Genomic DNA, 17,107 nt, shown 5'->3' on the forward strand with positions numbered 1-17,107 from the left:
ATCAAGTGGGCCTTAGGAAGCATCACTATGAACAAAGCTAGTGGAGGTGATGGAATTCCAGTTGAGCTATTTCAAATCCTAAAAGATGATGCTGTGAAAGTGCTGCATTCAATATGTCAGCAAATTTGGAAAACTCAGCAGTGGCCACAGGGCTAGAAAAGATCAGTTTTCATTTCAATCTCAAAGAAAGGCAATGCCAAATAATGTTCAAACTACAGCACAATTGCACTCATCTCACATGCTAGTAAAGTAATGCTCAAAATTCTCCAAGCCAGGCTTCACCAATACCTGAACCATGAACTTCCAGATGTTCAAGCTGGTTTTAGAAAAGGCAGGGGAACCAGAGATGAAATTGCCAACATCTGCTGGATCATCGAAAAAGCAAGAGAGTTCCAGAAAAACATCTACTTCTGCTTTATTGAGTATGCCAAAACTTTGACTGTGTGGATCACAATAAACTGTAGAAATTCTTCAAGAGATGGGAATACCAGACCACCTGACCTGCCTCTTGAGAAACCTGTATGCAGGTCAGGAGGCAACAGTTAGAACTGGACATGGAACAACAGACTGGTGGTTGTTGTTTGTCAACAACAAGGAGTTATTGATGAAAAGGAGTTCGTCAAGGCTGTACACTGTCACCCTGCTTATTTAACTTATATGCAGAGTACATCATGAGAAACGCTGGGTTGGAAGAAGCACAGCTGGAATCAAGATTGCCGGGAGAAATATCAATAACCTCAGATATGCAGATGACACCACCCTTATGACAGAAAGTGACGAAGAACTACAGAGCCTCTTGATAAAAGTGAAAGAGGAGACTGAAAAAGTTGGCTTAAAGCTCAACATTCAGAAAACTGAGATCATGGCATCCAGTCCCATCACTTCATGGGAAATAGATGGGGAAACAGTGGAAACAGTGTCAGACTTTATTTTTTGGGCTCCAAAATCACTGCAGTTGGTGATTTCAGCCATGAAATTAAAAGACGCTTACTCCTTGGAAGGAAAGTTATGACCAACCTATACAGCATATTCAAAAGCAGAGACGTTACTTTGTCAACAAAGGTTCATCTAGTCAAGGCTATGGTTTTTCCGGTAGTCATGTATGGATGTGAGAATCAGACTATAAAGAAAGCTGAGTGCCCACAAATTGATGCTTTTGAACTGTGGTGTTGGAGAAGATTCTTGAGAGTCCCTTGGTCTGCAAGGAGGTCCAACCAGTCCATTCTAAAGGAGATCAGTCCTGGGAGTTCATTGGAAGGACCGATGTTGAGGCTGAGGCTCCAATTCTTTGGCCACCTGATGTGAAGAGCTAACTCATTTGAAAAGACCCTGATGCTGGGAAAGATTGAGGGCAGGAGGAGAAGGGGATGACAGAGGATGAGATGGTTGGATGGCATCACCAACTCAATGGACATGAATTTGGATAAACTCTGAACATTGGTGATGGACAGGGAGGCCTGGCGTGCTGTGGTTCATGGGGTCGCAAAGAGTCAGACACAACTGAGCGACTGAACTGAACTGAGGTCCTAGCTGCTGTTTGCGTCCCTTTGATGCAACTGAGGATGGAGGGTCAAGGCAGAGGCCTGGGTGGGGAACAGGGCCTCACAGAGCACAGGCCCTGGCGATGGCTTACAAACCAGTAGCAGCTCCCAGACGGGTTCAGCTGCTTACCTTCTGGGAGCCTTCATAGGGTCACTGACCCCATTCTCACTGGGCCAGGAATGGTCCTCTTGCTGTCCACTATTGACAGGGTCTGCTTGTTGGCAGGGGATGGGGGTGGGTTATGAGGGCTTCTGGGCCTTTGCAGCAGATCCTTTGAGCAAATTGACCTGTGGAGGTGAGATGGCTTGGACTACAGCGGAGCAGACATGCCTGGCCTCACTTGTAGAGAGCATGCAAAATCTCTGCAGGGGGCCCAGATGGACAACCCACTTCCTAGAATCTGTCAAGAACTGTTTGCCTTGGATAGGAAGGAGAGGTAGAGCATTGCCTTTGAAAAATAGAGGCACTTCCTCAGCCAAACCACCCATCTGAAGTTTTTGTCTTGGTCTGATTGGTTGGACTAGGCCATGGGCTGAGGGCGATGGCTGGTCGCTGACAACTCACTGGCCCTGGGAAGCCAGAGGCTCCTGTTCCTAGACAGGCCTGTCCTGCTTGCTCTTGCTGCTGGTGAGCCATGGGCCAGGTGGGCTAACCTCTTCCCCAGGACCCTCATAATGGGTGCTGTGGGGCAGGCTGTCCCCTCCAGAGATCACAGGCAAATTGGTGACCAAGTGAATGTACCAGAGCAGGCAATGGCATTCCATGACTGCTAACAGAAACACAGCAACCAACCATTTCTTCTCCAAGGAACATAAATAGAAGATGCGCAGGCCAACATATTAAAAAGCAGAGACATTACCTCACCAACAAAGATCCATCTAGTCAAAGCTATTGTTTTTTCCAGTAGTCATGTATGGATGCAGGAGTTGTACTATAAAGAAAGCTGAGCACTGAAGTATTGATGTTTTTGAACTGTGGTGTTGGAGAAGACTCTTGAGAGTCCCTTGGACTGCAAGGAGATCCAACCTGTCCATCCTAAAGGAGATCAGTCCTGAACATTCATTGGAAGGACTGATGTTGAAGCTGAAACTCCAGTACTCTGGCCACCTGATGCAAAGAACTGACTCATTTGGAAAGACAATGATGCTGTGAAAGATTGAAGGTGGGAGGAGAAGGGCATGACAGTGGATGAGATGGTTGGATGGCATCACCAACTCAATGGACATGAGTTTGGGTAAACTCCAAGGGCTGGTGATGGACAGGAAGGCCTGGCGCTCTGCAGTCCATGGGGTTGCAAAGAGTTGGACACGACTGACCGACTGAACTGAACTGAGACCACGAGGGGCTAGTGGCAGGGCCTGGCTGTGCATTGGTTTTGATGCCTCTCAGCTTTGGCTGCCCCCAGTCCTGGGGTCAAAAAAAAAAAAAAGAGAGAGCTGATGAGGTGACCTGGAGTGAGGATGGTTCTTCGTCTCCCCCTCGGGAACCAGACTTCAGCGTCTCTGCCTCTGCAGATTGCTCACCAACACACAGGGTAGAAACCACTGGCTCTTGCTGAGAGAACACAACATGCAGCCTCCACCACGTCCCCAGAAACAGCTGCAGACTCGAGCTCACTGCATCAAGGATACCACCGCACTGCGCTCTAAGGAACAGCTACAAGCACAGAGACAGAGGCAGACAGAGACAAAGAGACGCAACATGGCGGTAGACACTGCATTTTCACTAAACATTTAAAAACAAAGTCAAAATCCAAGCAAACTTGAACCCAAAAATGTACACAGAAGTAGGAAACACAGAGAACAGAGCTCTCCCAGCCAGCCAGCAGCGCTCCTTAGGAGAACAATTCATAGACTGAAGTAGATTCCATGAGCCTCCAAGACAATGGGATCCTCTCCATTCCTTGCCACGTGGGTTTTGTTTTTGGTTTTTTTCCTTTTGTGTTTTGATTTTTTTTTTTTTCTCCTGCAGTCATCGGCTGCCAACATAATCTGCACCAGCTGAAGATCAGAAACCAAAAAAAAAAAAACCAAAACAGACCTAAAAGCAAACAGCTCAGAGGCACACAGTTACCTGCTGGCGGGTAACCAGGCGCACTCCCAAGGCCGAAAGTGCAGAACCACTGGCACACATCACAACCAGGACACACACGCAGACGCTGCACAGCCAGAAGCACCGCACTGCAGCACCCAATGTGGAGATACAACACGGAGGGACACTACTCACCTCGTACACCTTTATTTTCCACTTTTCTGATATCTTCTGAGGACAGAACGTCTGTGACCCATTTTGACTTAATCGAAACATTGACTTTTAAAAGAATTCTTAAAAAAAAAAAATTATAGCAGATGTGTACCGTACTTGTATTTATGACTGACTGTAAAACCATGTGATGCAGGGTTGCCGTGTATGTTCGGTGGGACGCCATCTTTCAGAACTGTGCTAACTTACTGTTGAAGCGTTCAATGGTAAGAAAATACAGATTTGGTTTTTGTGACAAAAAGAAAACAGGAAGTAGAATTATTTTTAATAGTTAAGAAAAGAGTTTTGGAATTTTAAAATTATATACCCAAGTAAATGTCCTTTTAAATATGTTGCTATATACAGTGTATGTATAAAGCAGAATGCCTGTCCTTCCTGATTATTTTTTGTACCATATTGTAAATTATATTATTTATTCTTTACCAATTTGGGGAATAAAAGGTGTTTGGTTATTTAATATAATAAACAAAAGCTGTTAAACTTCTTATGTTTAAATTTCCAGTTGAACTTGTAAATCTGTTTTTATTATTGTGCATAAATACAATACTAATACTTGGTCTAATAAAAAAAAATATGTTGCTATAATAAAATATATGTATATATCTCAACAAGATAAGGCTTCAGAAAACTGTCCAAATTAGGAAGTCCTTTATAAACACTCATGAAGGAAATACTAAAATGAACTGCTTCAAAAGCTATGAGGATGATGATCACTTGACATGGTCAAGTACTGTGTAAAAAACCAGAAGCCAGAAAAACTCAAAAGAAAGAATAGCCATGAAAACTCTGTTCTAAATTCTAGAAAATATGATGAGGAAGAAGACAATGAAACTACTTGTACCTTTCGCTTGCTCCGTTTGTGTCCTGCCAGGCTGTGGTAAATAAGATAGAACTGTGTTTAGAGAATGGTACCCAAAATGATCTAGTGTTTCTTTCAAGAAGATGCATGTAAATGGTTGTGCTCTTTGGCCTGAAGAAGTGTCTGAAAGGGTTGACGTTGCTGAAAATCTGCGTGTAAATAAATGGGAGAGATTCTTTTTGAGAAGACTGAGTTAGGAGGTGTGGCTTTAAATCTAAAACAGGCTGAAAATTGTGACGTTTGAGTCACTCCACATACAACCCTTGGCATTTGTGGATTCCTATTTGGGGTTTTAATATACGTGATGCATGAAATGTCTCCCCAAGCAAGCTGATGACAGTAAGCGGTTGCTGTTGTCATCTTGCGGCATTCAACACATACTGCATTGCAGTGACCCTAAAATGCAGGCTGGATTTAAAGTAACACACATGCCGGTTCCCTCCCTGCTGTTTTGGCGAATCTTGACCTCTGACGCTGCAGCCACGTGGAGTAAACAAACCTACAGGGGACACTTGTTGTTTGTCTTTTCAAAGCCACGTCTCTCCTGTCACCCTGGGCTCCTTAATGAGCCCTGAAAACAACTTCCCAGGGGCAGCAAACGATTCTTTTCAGTTCTTCCCAGAGGACAGGTTTATTTTTGTAACTATAGCAACCGCTGCTGTTTTCTTTCTGAGTTTTTAAGCTTCTTAGTATTATGGGTCTCTTTGCAAAGATATTGTAGACGCTTTCAGGTATTTCAAAATCTTGCCTTAAAAAGCCAGGCTTCGTTCATAAGAAATCTTTATTATAACTAAAGCTGGACTTTGTTATTCAGCATTTATTTGTATGTGTCTGTTGTCTCTCCTGGGAAACGCAGGCACGACTGGCAAATCCGCGGTCACTCTTGGATGCTGAAACCCATGTGTCCAGCAGATGTCGCTATTCTCATGCTTAACCAAAATTTCAGCCTAAGGGTTCTTCGAGTCTGGGGAAAAAACCACCTTAATTTGTTAGAAGGAATTATCACAAAACAGAAGTAAACATATGCAATCAAGTATAAAATTTCTTTTTATAATTGAAATTATAGAGACGGTTGGTTGGAAGGCGTCTTAGGAGAATCCCAGGGACGGGGGAGCCTGGTGGTCTGCTGTCTATGGGGTCGCACAGAGTCGGACACGACTGAAGTGACTTAGCATAGCATAGCATAGCATAGCATAGCATAGCATAGCAGCATTTTAAGAAAGTTACTGGTAGTTTATTTTCTACATCTCCGTTTACTCACCTATAAAGTTATTAACTCAAAACATTTGAAGCTGCTGTGTTACATGGGTTTCCCTGGTGGCTCAGATGGTAAAGAATCTGCCTGCAATGCAGGAGACCTGAGTTCGATCCCTGGTGTTGGGAAGATCCCCTGGAGAACGGAATGGCAACCCACGCCAGTATTCTTCCCTGGAAAATCCCATGGACAGAGGAGCCTAGTGGGCTACAGATCCATGGGGTCACAGAGTCAAAACACTTGAAGTTGCCGTGTTACACAGTAACACATGTGATGATCCCAGGATGCCTTTTTCAAAGGCAAATTTGCTGTGCTTCAAAAGTAGGACTTGGAAGGCAAAGACAAATTATTAAGAACTCGACCCCTAAAACAGGCAGTAGTTTTAGCAATTTGAGAAACACAGTCTCAAAAAAATGATAGTTCCTTAATATTTTATTGGAAAAACTTTTTGACCCCATTGAAACCTACATTTTCAGTGCCTGTTTCAAAAAGCTTTTTGAAGTTTCTGAATTTTTGAAGTTTCTAACTCAGAGTTCAGGCTTCCCCTCCCTTAGTTACTAGCACAGCATCTTCTCTTTCCTGCCTGCTCCTGGTAACCAGAAGGTAATTCTTAAAGGGACTTGATCAGATTTGTAATTTTGATATATTAGGAAGCAATATGTAAGGCATATTCCACTCCTTTCTTTCATTTACTTTTTCGTGTGTTTCTTAGCAAACACTACTTATTTTAAGCCTGAGTCTGTGGTCTCATTTTCCAGGAAAAAGACAAAGAGTGCCAGAGGTATGAGTAACTGGTATCTCCTTTCAGGCCCATTTCATTATTTCCCCTTCACTGTCCAGGGCTGACCTGACCAGCCTTTGACTTCATTTCTCAGCTGCTTTTGTTCAGAAAGACTTGGGAATTCCCATAAGGATCACAAATTGAGTTCGTTTAGTCTCTGCGTAACCTTTTCCCCGGTTCTTACGTCTCTGTACCATTCTCCTTATAAAGTGGATGTCTTCTTTGCGTGTCAAGTCTAGATCACTCCAGGGAAGGTACCATGGTCCAAAGATCAGGTCAGATCGGGCCCTGACCCTGCTACATCGATGCTGGACCTTTTTAGAGCCAGGTTTGTAAACGTGCAACTGGCATGGCAGGAGGACTCAAAATGATGGAGTCTATGCACGATTCTGGGAGCCACGAGATTCTGAAACATATAGGAGAAAACTGGAAAATTTCAACCCTAAATAGATGGAATCATATTATTTGTGAGAGTTTTAAAAGAAAGATAACATAGCAATGTTTCATAGGAGACATTCCTATGAAAAACCCTCAAGAAATGCCAAGCACCCATTTATAGGAAATAAGACCTCAAGGTATGATTACTATAACCTGAGCTCTTTGTGGGTTCCATCCTAGAAATACCAGACACCCTTAAAATACACAGGATGCTTGTGCTTAGTCACTCAGTCGTGTCCTACCTTTTGCAACTCTTTGGACTGTAACCTACCAGGTTCCTCTGTCCATGGAATTTCCCAGCAAGGACACTGGAGTCGGTTGCCATTTCCTCTAGGGGACCTTCCCAACCCAGGGATCGAACTCACGTCTCTGGTGGCTCCTGCATCGCAGGCAGATTCTTTACTCGAAGAGCCACTAGGGCTTTAAATACACAGGGTACTCCACATAAAAGCCCTGAACTCCAATAAACTCTGCCTGACCCACATAAAAGAGATTCAGAATCTCTTCCCTGAAGCAATATATTTTATTGAAATTAACTCTTCTTTAATGTTTGAGTGACTGAACATGTACCAAAATGGAGATAGTTCCTCTAAGTGATCCTAGAATACCAAAGTCAGAGGCTTGAGAAATTATTTTTAATTGAAAGAAAAAAAATATATATATATATATATTTCCTCCAAAAGAGCCTGGAATACAATTAAAATAATTTTCTGAATTTTAATTGAAGTGCAAACAGTGTTCAGAGATTCAAAGTCCTAACAACTGTCTGTTTGAACTCCTTTAAATGAATTTGACAATTGATATATGCCTGAATTAATATTATTATGTAGTATAGTATATAACAGATATATATTTACATATTACATATATAATTATTAATAAAATTAATGGTTTCTCCTTCCATCCAGTGAAATGTCCTAGAGGCAACATCATCTCAGATGGGACCAGCTTAATATGTAAATTAAAGTCCAGATTATAGTTTCTAAAATTAACTTTCCATGGAAAGGAAGCAAGATTTTTTGGAAAGATAACTGATTCTATGTCTAGGAAAGGAAGATATAAAAGAACGCAGAACTTCTTTATCAGAAACCAGGGTTTTATCCAAGGGTTAGTGAAATCAGATCAAGAGAACTCTTTGTCATCTGAGCCACCAGGGAACCCAAACTTCTGCAGACTTCTGTGAGCAAACAGAATTACATCCATCCTGTGTTGAAATTAGGAAGGAACTGTCATAATAACTAAAAAGCTTTAAAGTGTTTCTTCAGAGAGATGAGAATCTAAATTTATTCCCTTAGGAAAACTCTCTAGAAGCAAATAACCTAATTAACTGGACTATTAACTGACTTTTGTAATTGGGTTAGCACCTTTTAACCCTAGGGACATTTGGAAGTAAATATAGGTATTTTTGTGAAAATTATAATATAGCATTGATATTTTTTTGCATTACTAATGGATAAAAGAATCTGACCTATTACACTGATAGCCTGGAATCTAATCTGAGATATGCGATCAAGGAGTTTACTTAGATGCAACCTTACATTTAATTTTTAAAAGTTTTTGTTAGAGTATAATTGCTTTACAATGTTGTGCTACTTTCTGCTGTACAACAACGTGAATCAGCTGTATGTATACATAGCTCCCCTCCTTCTTGAGCCTCTCTCCCATGCCCCTCCACAATCCCAACCATCCAGGTCATCAGGGGCACCTAGCTAGGCTCGCTGCACTATGCTAAGCTTCCCCTAGCTATTGATTAATGTGTTAGTCGTTTAGTCCTGTCCGACTCTTTGTGACCCTATAGACGGCAGCCCGCCAGGCTCCTCTGTCCATGAAATTCTCCAGGCAAGAATACTGGAGTGGGCTGCCATTTCCTTCTCCAGGGGACCTTCCCAACCCAGGAATTGGTATCCCGCATTGCAGGCAGATTCTTTACTGTAATGTATTTTACATAGTGTATTTATGTCAATGCTAGTCTCTCAATTTATCCACCCTCCCTGTCCCCTGAAACTTTACATTTTATAATTCAGTATTGAAACATTTGAAGCTGAAACTCCAATACTTTGGCCACCTGATGCGAAGAGCTGACTCATTTGAAAAGACCCTGATGCTGGGAGGGATTGGGGGCAAGAGGAGAAGGGGACAACAGAGGATGAGATGGCTGGATGGCATCATTGACTCGATGGACGTGAGTCTGAGTGAACTCCAGGAGTTGGTGATGGACAGGGAGGCCGGGCGTGCGGCGATTCATGGGGTCGCAAAGAGTCGGACATGACTGAGCAACTGAACTGAACTTCATGGGGTCGCAAAGAGTCGGACACGACTGAGTGACTGATCTGAAGTTCAGTTCAGTTGCTCAGTCATGTCCGACTCTTTGCGACCCCATGAATCGCAGCACGCCCGGCCTCCCTGTCCATCACCAACTCCCGGAGTTTACTCAGACTCACGTCCATCGAGTCAATGATGCCATCCAGCCATCTCATCCTCTGTTGTCCCCTTCTCCTCTTGCCCCCAATCCCTCCCAGCATCAGGGTCTTTTCAAATGAGTCAGCTCTTCGCATCAGGTGGCCAGAGTATTGGAGTTTCAGCTTTAGCATCATTCCTTCCAAAGAAATCCCAGGGCTGATCTCCTTCAGAATGGACTGGTTGGATCTCCTTGCAGTCCAAGGGACTCTCAAGAGTCTTCTCCAACACCACAGTTCAAAAGCATCAATTCTTCTGCACTCAGCTTTCTTTATAGTCTGATTCTCACATCCATACATGACCACAGGAAAAACCATAGCCTTGACTAGACGAACCTTTGTTGGCAAAGTAATGTCTCTGCTTTTGAATATGATTTAGGTCTCCATAAATATAAATTTTAGTTGCAGGGTGTGAGAATTCTCTATGTTCCACATCCACATTCAAAAAGAAAGTCAAATGGTACACCAATGAAGTGAATTCCTTAATATGAAGTAGAGCATTTTGCAAATTATTTGATATTTGTGTTTCTTTTTCTGTAAAATGCCTGGTCGTGTATTTTATTCATCATTATGTGCTTTATATTTTCTCCTGCTGATTTTTTAACTAACTCATCCTTAGTTATCTATGTTGCCCATAACCTTTCCAACTGTTGCTTATCTTTCCACTTCACTTTCTCTAGAGTGTCTTTCAATTATTGTATCAATGTTTTCCTTTGGACTAGCAATTTTGAAGAAATCCTTTGAATCGAAGTTCTTGTATGTTCTTCTAAAGGGTTTAAAGTATTGGTTGTCCACTTGTCTCCTTTCAGACTGGAGTTCATTTTTGCTAACAGTGTAAGAGTTGACTTATTGGAAAAGACTGTGATGCTGGGAGGGATTGGGGGCAGGAGGAGAAGGGGACAACAGAGGATGAGATGGCTGGATGGCATCACTGACTTGATGGAATTGAGTCTGGGTGAACTCCGGGAGTTGGTGATGGACAGGGAGGCCCGGAGTGCTGTGATTCATGGGGTTGCAAAGAGTCAGACACGACCGAGCGACTGAACGGAACTGAACTGAACTGAACTGAATAGTCTAAGATTTGGATCCAAATTGTTTTGTCTTTATGGATATGAAATTGGTACAGAGCAATGTGTTCTTTTCAGTGTTCTCTCTGTCACACGTCATTGCCATTCATACAGAATCTGTTTTGGGGTTGTCTATTCTATTCCATTGATCAATAGTCTGTCCTGATATCACATCATCCTCTGATGGCTTTCCCTCTTGATATCTAGCAGAATACATTCTCCCACCTTCATCTTTTTCTGTTTGAACAACTTGGATATACTTGGAGGTCTGCTCTTCTGTACAAAATTTTAAATCAGCTTGTCAAGGTCCTTATAAAACACTTGAGATTTTCAATGAAATGTCAACGAATGGATAGGTAATCTGTGGATCACAGATACCTGTGTGATGCTGAGTTTTCTCTCCACTAAATTGTTTTATCTTTCCATTTATTTGTGTCTTGTTTAGATTATTTAAATAAGGTTTGTAATTTTCTCCACATGGCTGTCATATCTCTTAGTTTTATTACAAGGCAACATTTTTGTTACTATTAGGAATAATATGTTTCTTAAATATATGCTTTCTCTTTTTGCTAGTTTAAAGAGATACTATTGATTTTTGCATAAATATCTTAACCTAGACACTTTGCTGAACCTCGACTAGAGCTAATAATTTGAATGAGCTCTTTTTAAAATTTTTAATATAGATAATCCAGGATTCATTACTATTTCCTTTTCTTCCCATCCTCATGCTCTCCCCTTTTCTTCTTTATTTACTACACAAGCCAGGACTTTCAGTGCAATGTTCAATGAGCGGTATGTGCTCGGTCGTGTCCCGCTCTGCGACCCCAGAGACAGTAGCCTCCAGTATCCTCTGTCCATGACGTGTTTCAGACAAGAATACTGGAGTGGGTTGCCATTTCCTCCTCTGCGGGATCTTCCTGACCCAGGGATCGAAGCTGCATCTCTTGCATCTCCTACATTGGCAGGCGGATTCTTTACCACTGGGCCACCTGAGAAGCCCACAATATTTAATAGGTGTGGTAATAATAAACTTTTAATCTGGTTCCTGATATTAAAGAAAATTATTGTTTTTTGTTTTTATTTACACTTACAGCCTCTGCAGTTTCAGGAAGGCTTGTGTGTTAATGAAGCTTCTAACTGAGAATGATCTTTTCCAGGTAATAAAAATTAATTGGGCGCAGTAGTGTCCTTAAGTGGGGGATATGATTTCTCCAAAAGCAAGAAGGGCTGTAAGAGTTTAGGCTTCTTATTTAGTCTAAAAAGGGAGGTGGGGAGAAAGAAGGTTTCATTCCTATTGGTCTGCAGTGTGTCATAGGGCATGCCAGCCCATGGAATCCTCCCAAAGTTTACAGTCTATGCCAGGTTCTGGATTTTTTTTGGAGTTCATAACCATTTTCTATCGGTCATATGATCATTGTAAATTTGCTTTTAGGTTGATTCTCAGTTTCAGAAATAATCATAATGTCATCTGTATCATGTACTACAACACTATCACCTAGTAATATCACACCAGGTCTGCCTCACTGGGCTGTGACGGTACACAGGCAAGTTCAAATATCCTTGAGGCAAAAACATTGGGAACCATTCCACACAAATGCACACTGTTGATGACTCTCCCTAGCAACCAATATAGAACAAAGACCTTAGCCAAGTCAACTATGGAAAACCGGTCATCTTTAGCTTGTGGAATCATCTGCATAGCAGCTGAATATTCTGGCCCATATGGGGACTGCAGAAGCTATTGGGGTGCTGTTTACTAGCATCCCCTGTAGTTCAGGGTCAACAGCTACAATCCATCCATCTTCCTCACCAGCATCATCTCGTTACTGTAGGATGAGGGTGCAGGGCCCACTCAGCTGCATCCAACATGTCCTTCATTAGGGCGGTAAATTTTTGTGGCCGTAGGTATAGGATAGTGATTATAATTAACCATGGACCTAACAGAAGCAGAAGATATTAAGAAGGGGTGGCAAGAATACACAGAAGAACTGTGCAAAAAAGATCTTCACGACCCAGATAATCACAATGGTGTGATCACTTACCTAGAGCCAGACATCCTGGAATGTGAAGTCAAGTGGACCTTAGAAAGCATCACTACAAACAAAGCTAGTGGAGGTGATGGAATTCCAGTTGAGCTATTTCAGATCCTGAAAGATGATGATGTGAAAGTGCTGCACTCAATATGTCAGCAAATTTGGAAAACTCAGCAGTGGCCACAGGACTGGAAAAGGTCAGTTTTCATTCCAATCCCAAAGAAAGGCAATGCCAAAGAATGCTCAAACTACCGCACAATTGCATTCATCTCACATGCTAGTAAAGCAATGCTCAAAATTCTCCAAGCCAGTCTTCAGCAATATGTGAACTGTGAACTTCCAGATGTTCAAGCTGGTTTTAGAAAAGGCAGAGGAACCAGAGATCAAATTGCCAACATCTGCTGGATCATGGAAAAAGCAAGAGAGTTCCAGAAAACCATCTATTTCTGCTTTATTGATTATGCCAAAGCCTTTGACTGTGTGGATCACAATAAACTGTGGGAAATTCTGAAAGAGGTGGGGAATTCTGAAAGAGATGGGAATGCCAGACCACCTGACCTGCCTCTTGAGAAATCTGTATGCAGGTCAGGGAGCAACAGTTAGAACTGGACATGGAACAACAGACTGGTTCCAAATAGGAAAAGGAGTTCGTCAAGGCTGTATATTATCACCCTGCTTATTTAACTTATATGCAGAGTACATCATGAGAAATGCTGGACTGGAAGAAAACACAAGCTGGAATCAAGATTGCCAGGAGAAATATCAATCACCTCAGATATGCAGATGACACCACCCTTATGGCAGAAAGTGAAGAGGAACTCAAAAGCCTCTTGATGAAAGTGAAAGTGGAGAGTGAAAAAGTTGGCTTAAAGCTCAACATTCAGAAAACAAAGATCATGGCATGTGGTCCCATCACTTCATGGGAAATAGATGGGGAAACAGTGGAAACAGCGTCAGACTTTATTTTTTGGGGCTCCAAAATCACTGCAGATGGTGACTGCAGCCATGAAATTAAAAGATGCTTACTCCTTGGAAGGAAAGTTATGACCAACCTAGATAGCATATTCAGAAGCAGAGACGTTACTTTGCCAACAAAGGTCCATCTAGTCAAGGCTATGGTTTTTCCTGTGGTCATGTATGGATGTGAGAGTTGGACTGTGAAGAAGGCTGAGTGCCGAAGAATTGATGCTTTTGAACTGTGGTGTTGGAGAAGACTCTTGAGAGTCCCTTGGACTGCAAGGAGATCCAACCAGTCCATTCTGAAGGAGGTCAGTCCTGGGATTTCTTCGGAGGGAATGATGCTGAAGCTGAAACTCCAGTACTTTGGCCACCTCATGCTGAGAGTTGACTCATTGGAAAGGACTCTGATGCTGGGTGGGATTGGGGGCAGGAGGAGAAGGGGACGACAGAGGATGAGATGGCTGGATAGCATCACTGACTCGATGGATGTGAGTCTGAGTGAACTCTGGGAGTTGGTGATGGACAGGGAGGCCTGGTGTGCTGTGATTCATGGGGTCGCAAAGAGTTGGACAGGACAAGCGACTAAACTGAACTGAACTGAAGGGCTCCCAATCAGGCTTCCGTAGTAGCTCAGGCGGTAAAGAATTTGCCTGCAATGCAGGAGACCCAGGTTCAATCTCTGGGTCAGGAAGATCCCCTGGAGTAGGAAATGGCAACGCACTTCGCTACCCAAGTATTCTTGCCTGGAGAAGTCCATGGCCAGCTGGCCAGCTACAGTCTATGGGGTCACAAAGAGTTGGACATGACTGAGCAACTAACAGATACACATACACAAGGGCCCCCATTATTGAAATCCAATTAGTACTGGATTTAGGACAGATTTACAAGTTATTTCTTTTTGTTAGTTTCCTCAGCACCAGGAAGGAGTTTCAGTCAATCATTATATTGATAGCAATTAGACATTCAGGTAAGGAAGACGCTCCCACAGTAGACTTTTATTAAAAATCACTTATTTCAACTTTTAACGAGAGTTTAATTTTTATTCTTAGAGGAGCATCTCCATGTCCACCTAAATTAATTCTACCACCTGTGTAAAGGGCTTATGAGCAGGCCCAGGCTGTGTTCCTGTGTCCCCCTGACCCCAAAGAGCTTCTTCTCCATCTGCAGGCCATTTCACCCACGCATTTATAAAAGGCCTTGGTCCTCACAAAGGAATTGGTCAGGAGACCGTATCCTTCATGTCATGCCCTTCCTGTATTACTGTCTGTGGTTGGCAGAATTCTAAAGATGTCCTACCGACCTTCCCTGATGACTCATAGGAGGAAGCTGAGATTAAAGATCCAAAACTGCCTCTTTTCTGTCCTCTGAGGTCTCAAGAACAAAATCACATGTTGGGTCCAGGGTGGTGGTTCTCCTTCTCTCATGATCTGGGTGAGGGGCATTGAATAGGAAGCTAGTTCCACTGTCACAGAGCCAGCTCAGCAGTGCCTGCATCAGCAGCATTTCTGCAGCTTCAGTAGATACTGACATTTCAATGACAAGGGAAGGACAGAGCAATTACCCTTCTCTGGGAATGAATGGCCTCTGTCCTAATCCATTCTAGTCAGCAAGGATTTTTCCTAGAGCTGTCCCCACAAAGGCAGTAGCCACAGAGGATCTGGGGTGAGTGCAAACAGTGTCCACAGCCAGAGACACTGAAACTTGATTCAAAATTCTCAGGAGGGGCTTTCCCGGTGGCTCAGTGGTAAGGAATCCGCCTGCCAATGCAGGAGACACGGGTTCCATCCTTGGTCCAGGAAGATCCCACTGAGCCTGTGCACCGCAACTACTGAGCGTGTTCTCCAGAGCCCTGGGAGCCACAACTACTGAAACTAGCGTGTGCTAGATAGAGCCTGTGCTGTGCAAGGAGAAGCCCGAGCACTGCAGCTAGAGAGCAGCCCCCAGCTAGAGAAAGCCTGTGGAGAGCGACAAAGAACAGCCCCCGCCTGCCACACACCTGTACGTATGTGTTATAAACGCAGTGTTGTGGTCAGAGAATATATTGATAATGGCACACTTTTTTCAATCTGTTGAAACTTACTTTATGATACACTAAGCACATGATTTTCTCTTACCTTTTCTGTGTGTATATACTCCCTGCTTGTTGAAGAGCTCTATAAATGTCCACTTTGTTTTCAAACTTTTGGTCTCAGGACCTCTGTATATTCTTAAAAATACGCTGACGACACCAGACAACTTTCTTTTATTCTGTGGGTTCTATCTGACAATATTTCCCATATTGGACATTAAAACCAAGGCATTTAAAAATATCAATAAAAGTTTTAATTTTCATTTAAAATTAACAAGAAAACCATTAGATACAACATCAAGAAATAACAACTCTAAAAAAGTAATTTTTTCTAGTTTTTCTCATGTATGTTATGCAAAGGAATCTAAAAATGAACAGCATATTCTGAATTTATTTTCCCTCAACACCACTAAATGAGATCTGCAGACCAGAAGAAAGAGCATCAGCCAGAAACTCGTGAGACATGCAAATTCAGAACTACTGACTCAGATTCTGTAAGAAATGGTTGGAAATGGAGTTTTATCAGGCTATCCAGCTAACTGATGCTTAGCTCATTTGAGAAGCCCTACTTCAATAATCTTTACATTAAAAATATAGTTTTGTTCTTATCTTAAAACTTTTATTGATAGAGTCTACATACAGAAAAGTACATTAACCATAAAGGCAGAACTCAGTGCTTGTTTACAAAGTGAACACATCTGTGTAATAGCACTCAGATCAAGACAGAAAACACCACCTGTACCGTTGACTTTCAACACGAGATTAATTTGCCTGTTGTTTGAGTTTTACATTCAATGAGCTTTACGTTCAAACCGTATCATACAGTGAGTACCTCTCTTTGGTTTTTCATTTTTGCTCAACATTTTGTCCATGAACATCCATCCATGCAGTGCCCTTCACAAAAGTGTATTCGTTCTCATTGCCATAGCAATATAGCACATTGCTATAGCATCCATCTGGAGGAGGAAATGGCAGCCCACTCTAGTATTCTTGCCTGGAAAAATCCCATGGACACAGGAGCCTGGTGGGCTATAGTCTGTGGGGTTGCAGAGAGTCGGACACAACTGAGCACCTGAACACACACACACACACACACAGAGTATCCATCCTGATATTAGACATTTGAGTTGTTCAGTTTTTCACAAGCAGACTTGTTACAGACATTCTTGTACTTGCCTCTTGGTGAGAAAGTGTATGCATAATACATAAGGCATATCTATATATAATATGTAGTTCACTTGAAAAACTTTCTAAGAACATGTCATATTTAATATAGAACTTTCTACATGTCAAGGAAATTCATCACCACTGGAGACACATAAGCAGGAAAAACACACTTTTTTATTAATATTTAAAATGTACTTCATATTATACTGTGAGTTTACT

The sequence above is a fragment of the Bubalus kerabau genome, chromosome 21 (genome assembly GCF_029407905.1).
Source record: "Bubalus kerabau isolate K-KA32 ecotype Philippines breed swamp buffalo chromosome 21, PCC_UOA_SB_1v2, whole genome shotgun sequence".
Lineage (NCBI taxonomy): Eukaryota > Metazoa > Chordata > Mammalia > Artiodactyla > Bovidae > Bubalus > Bubalus kerabau.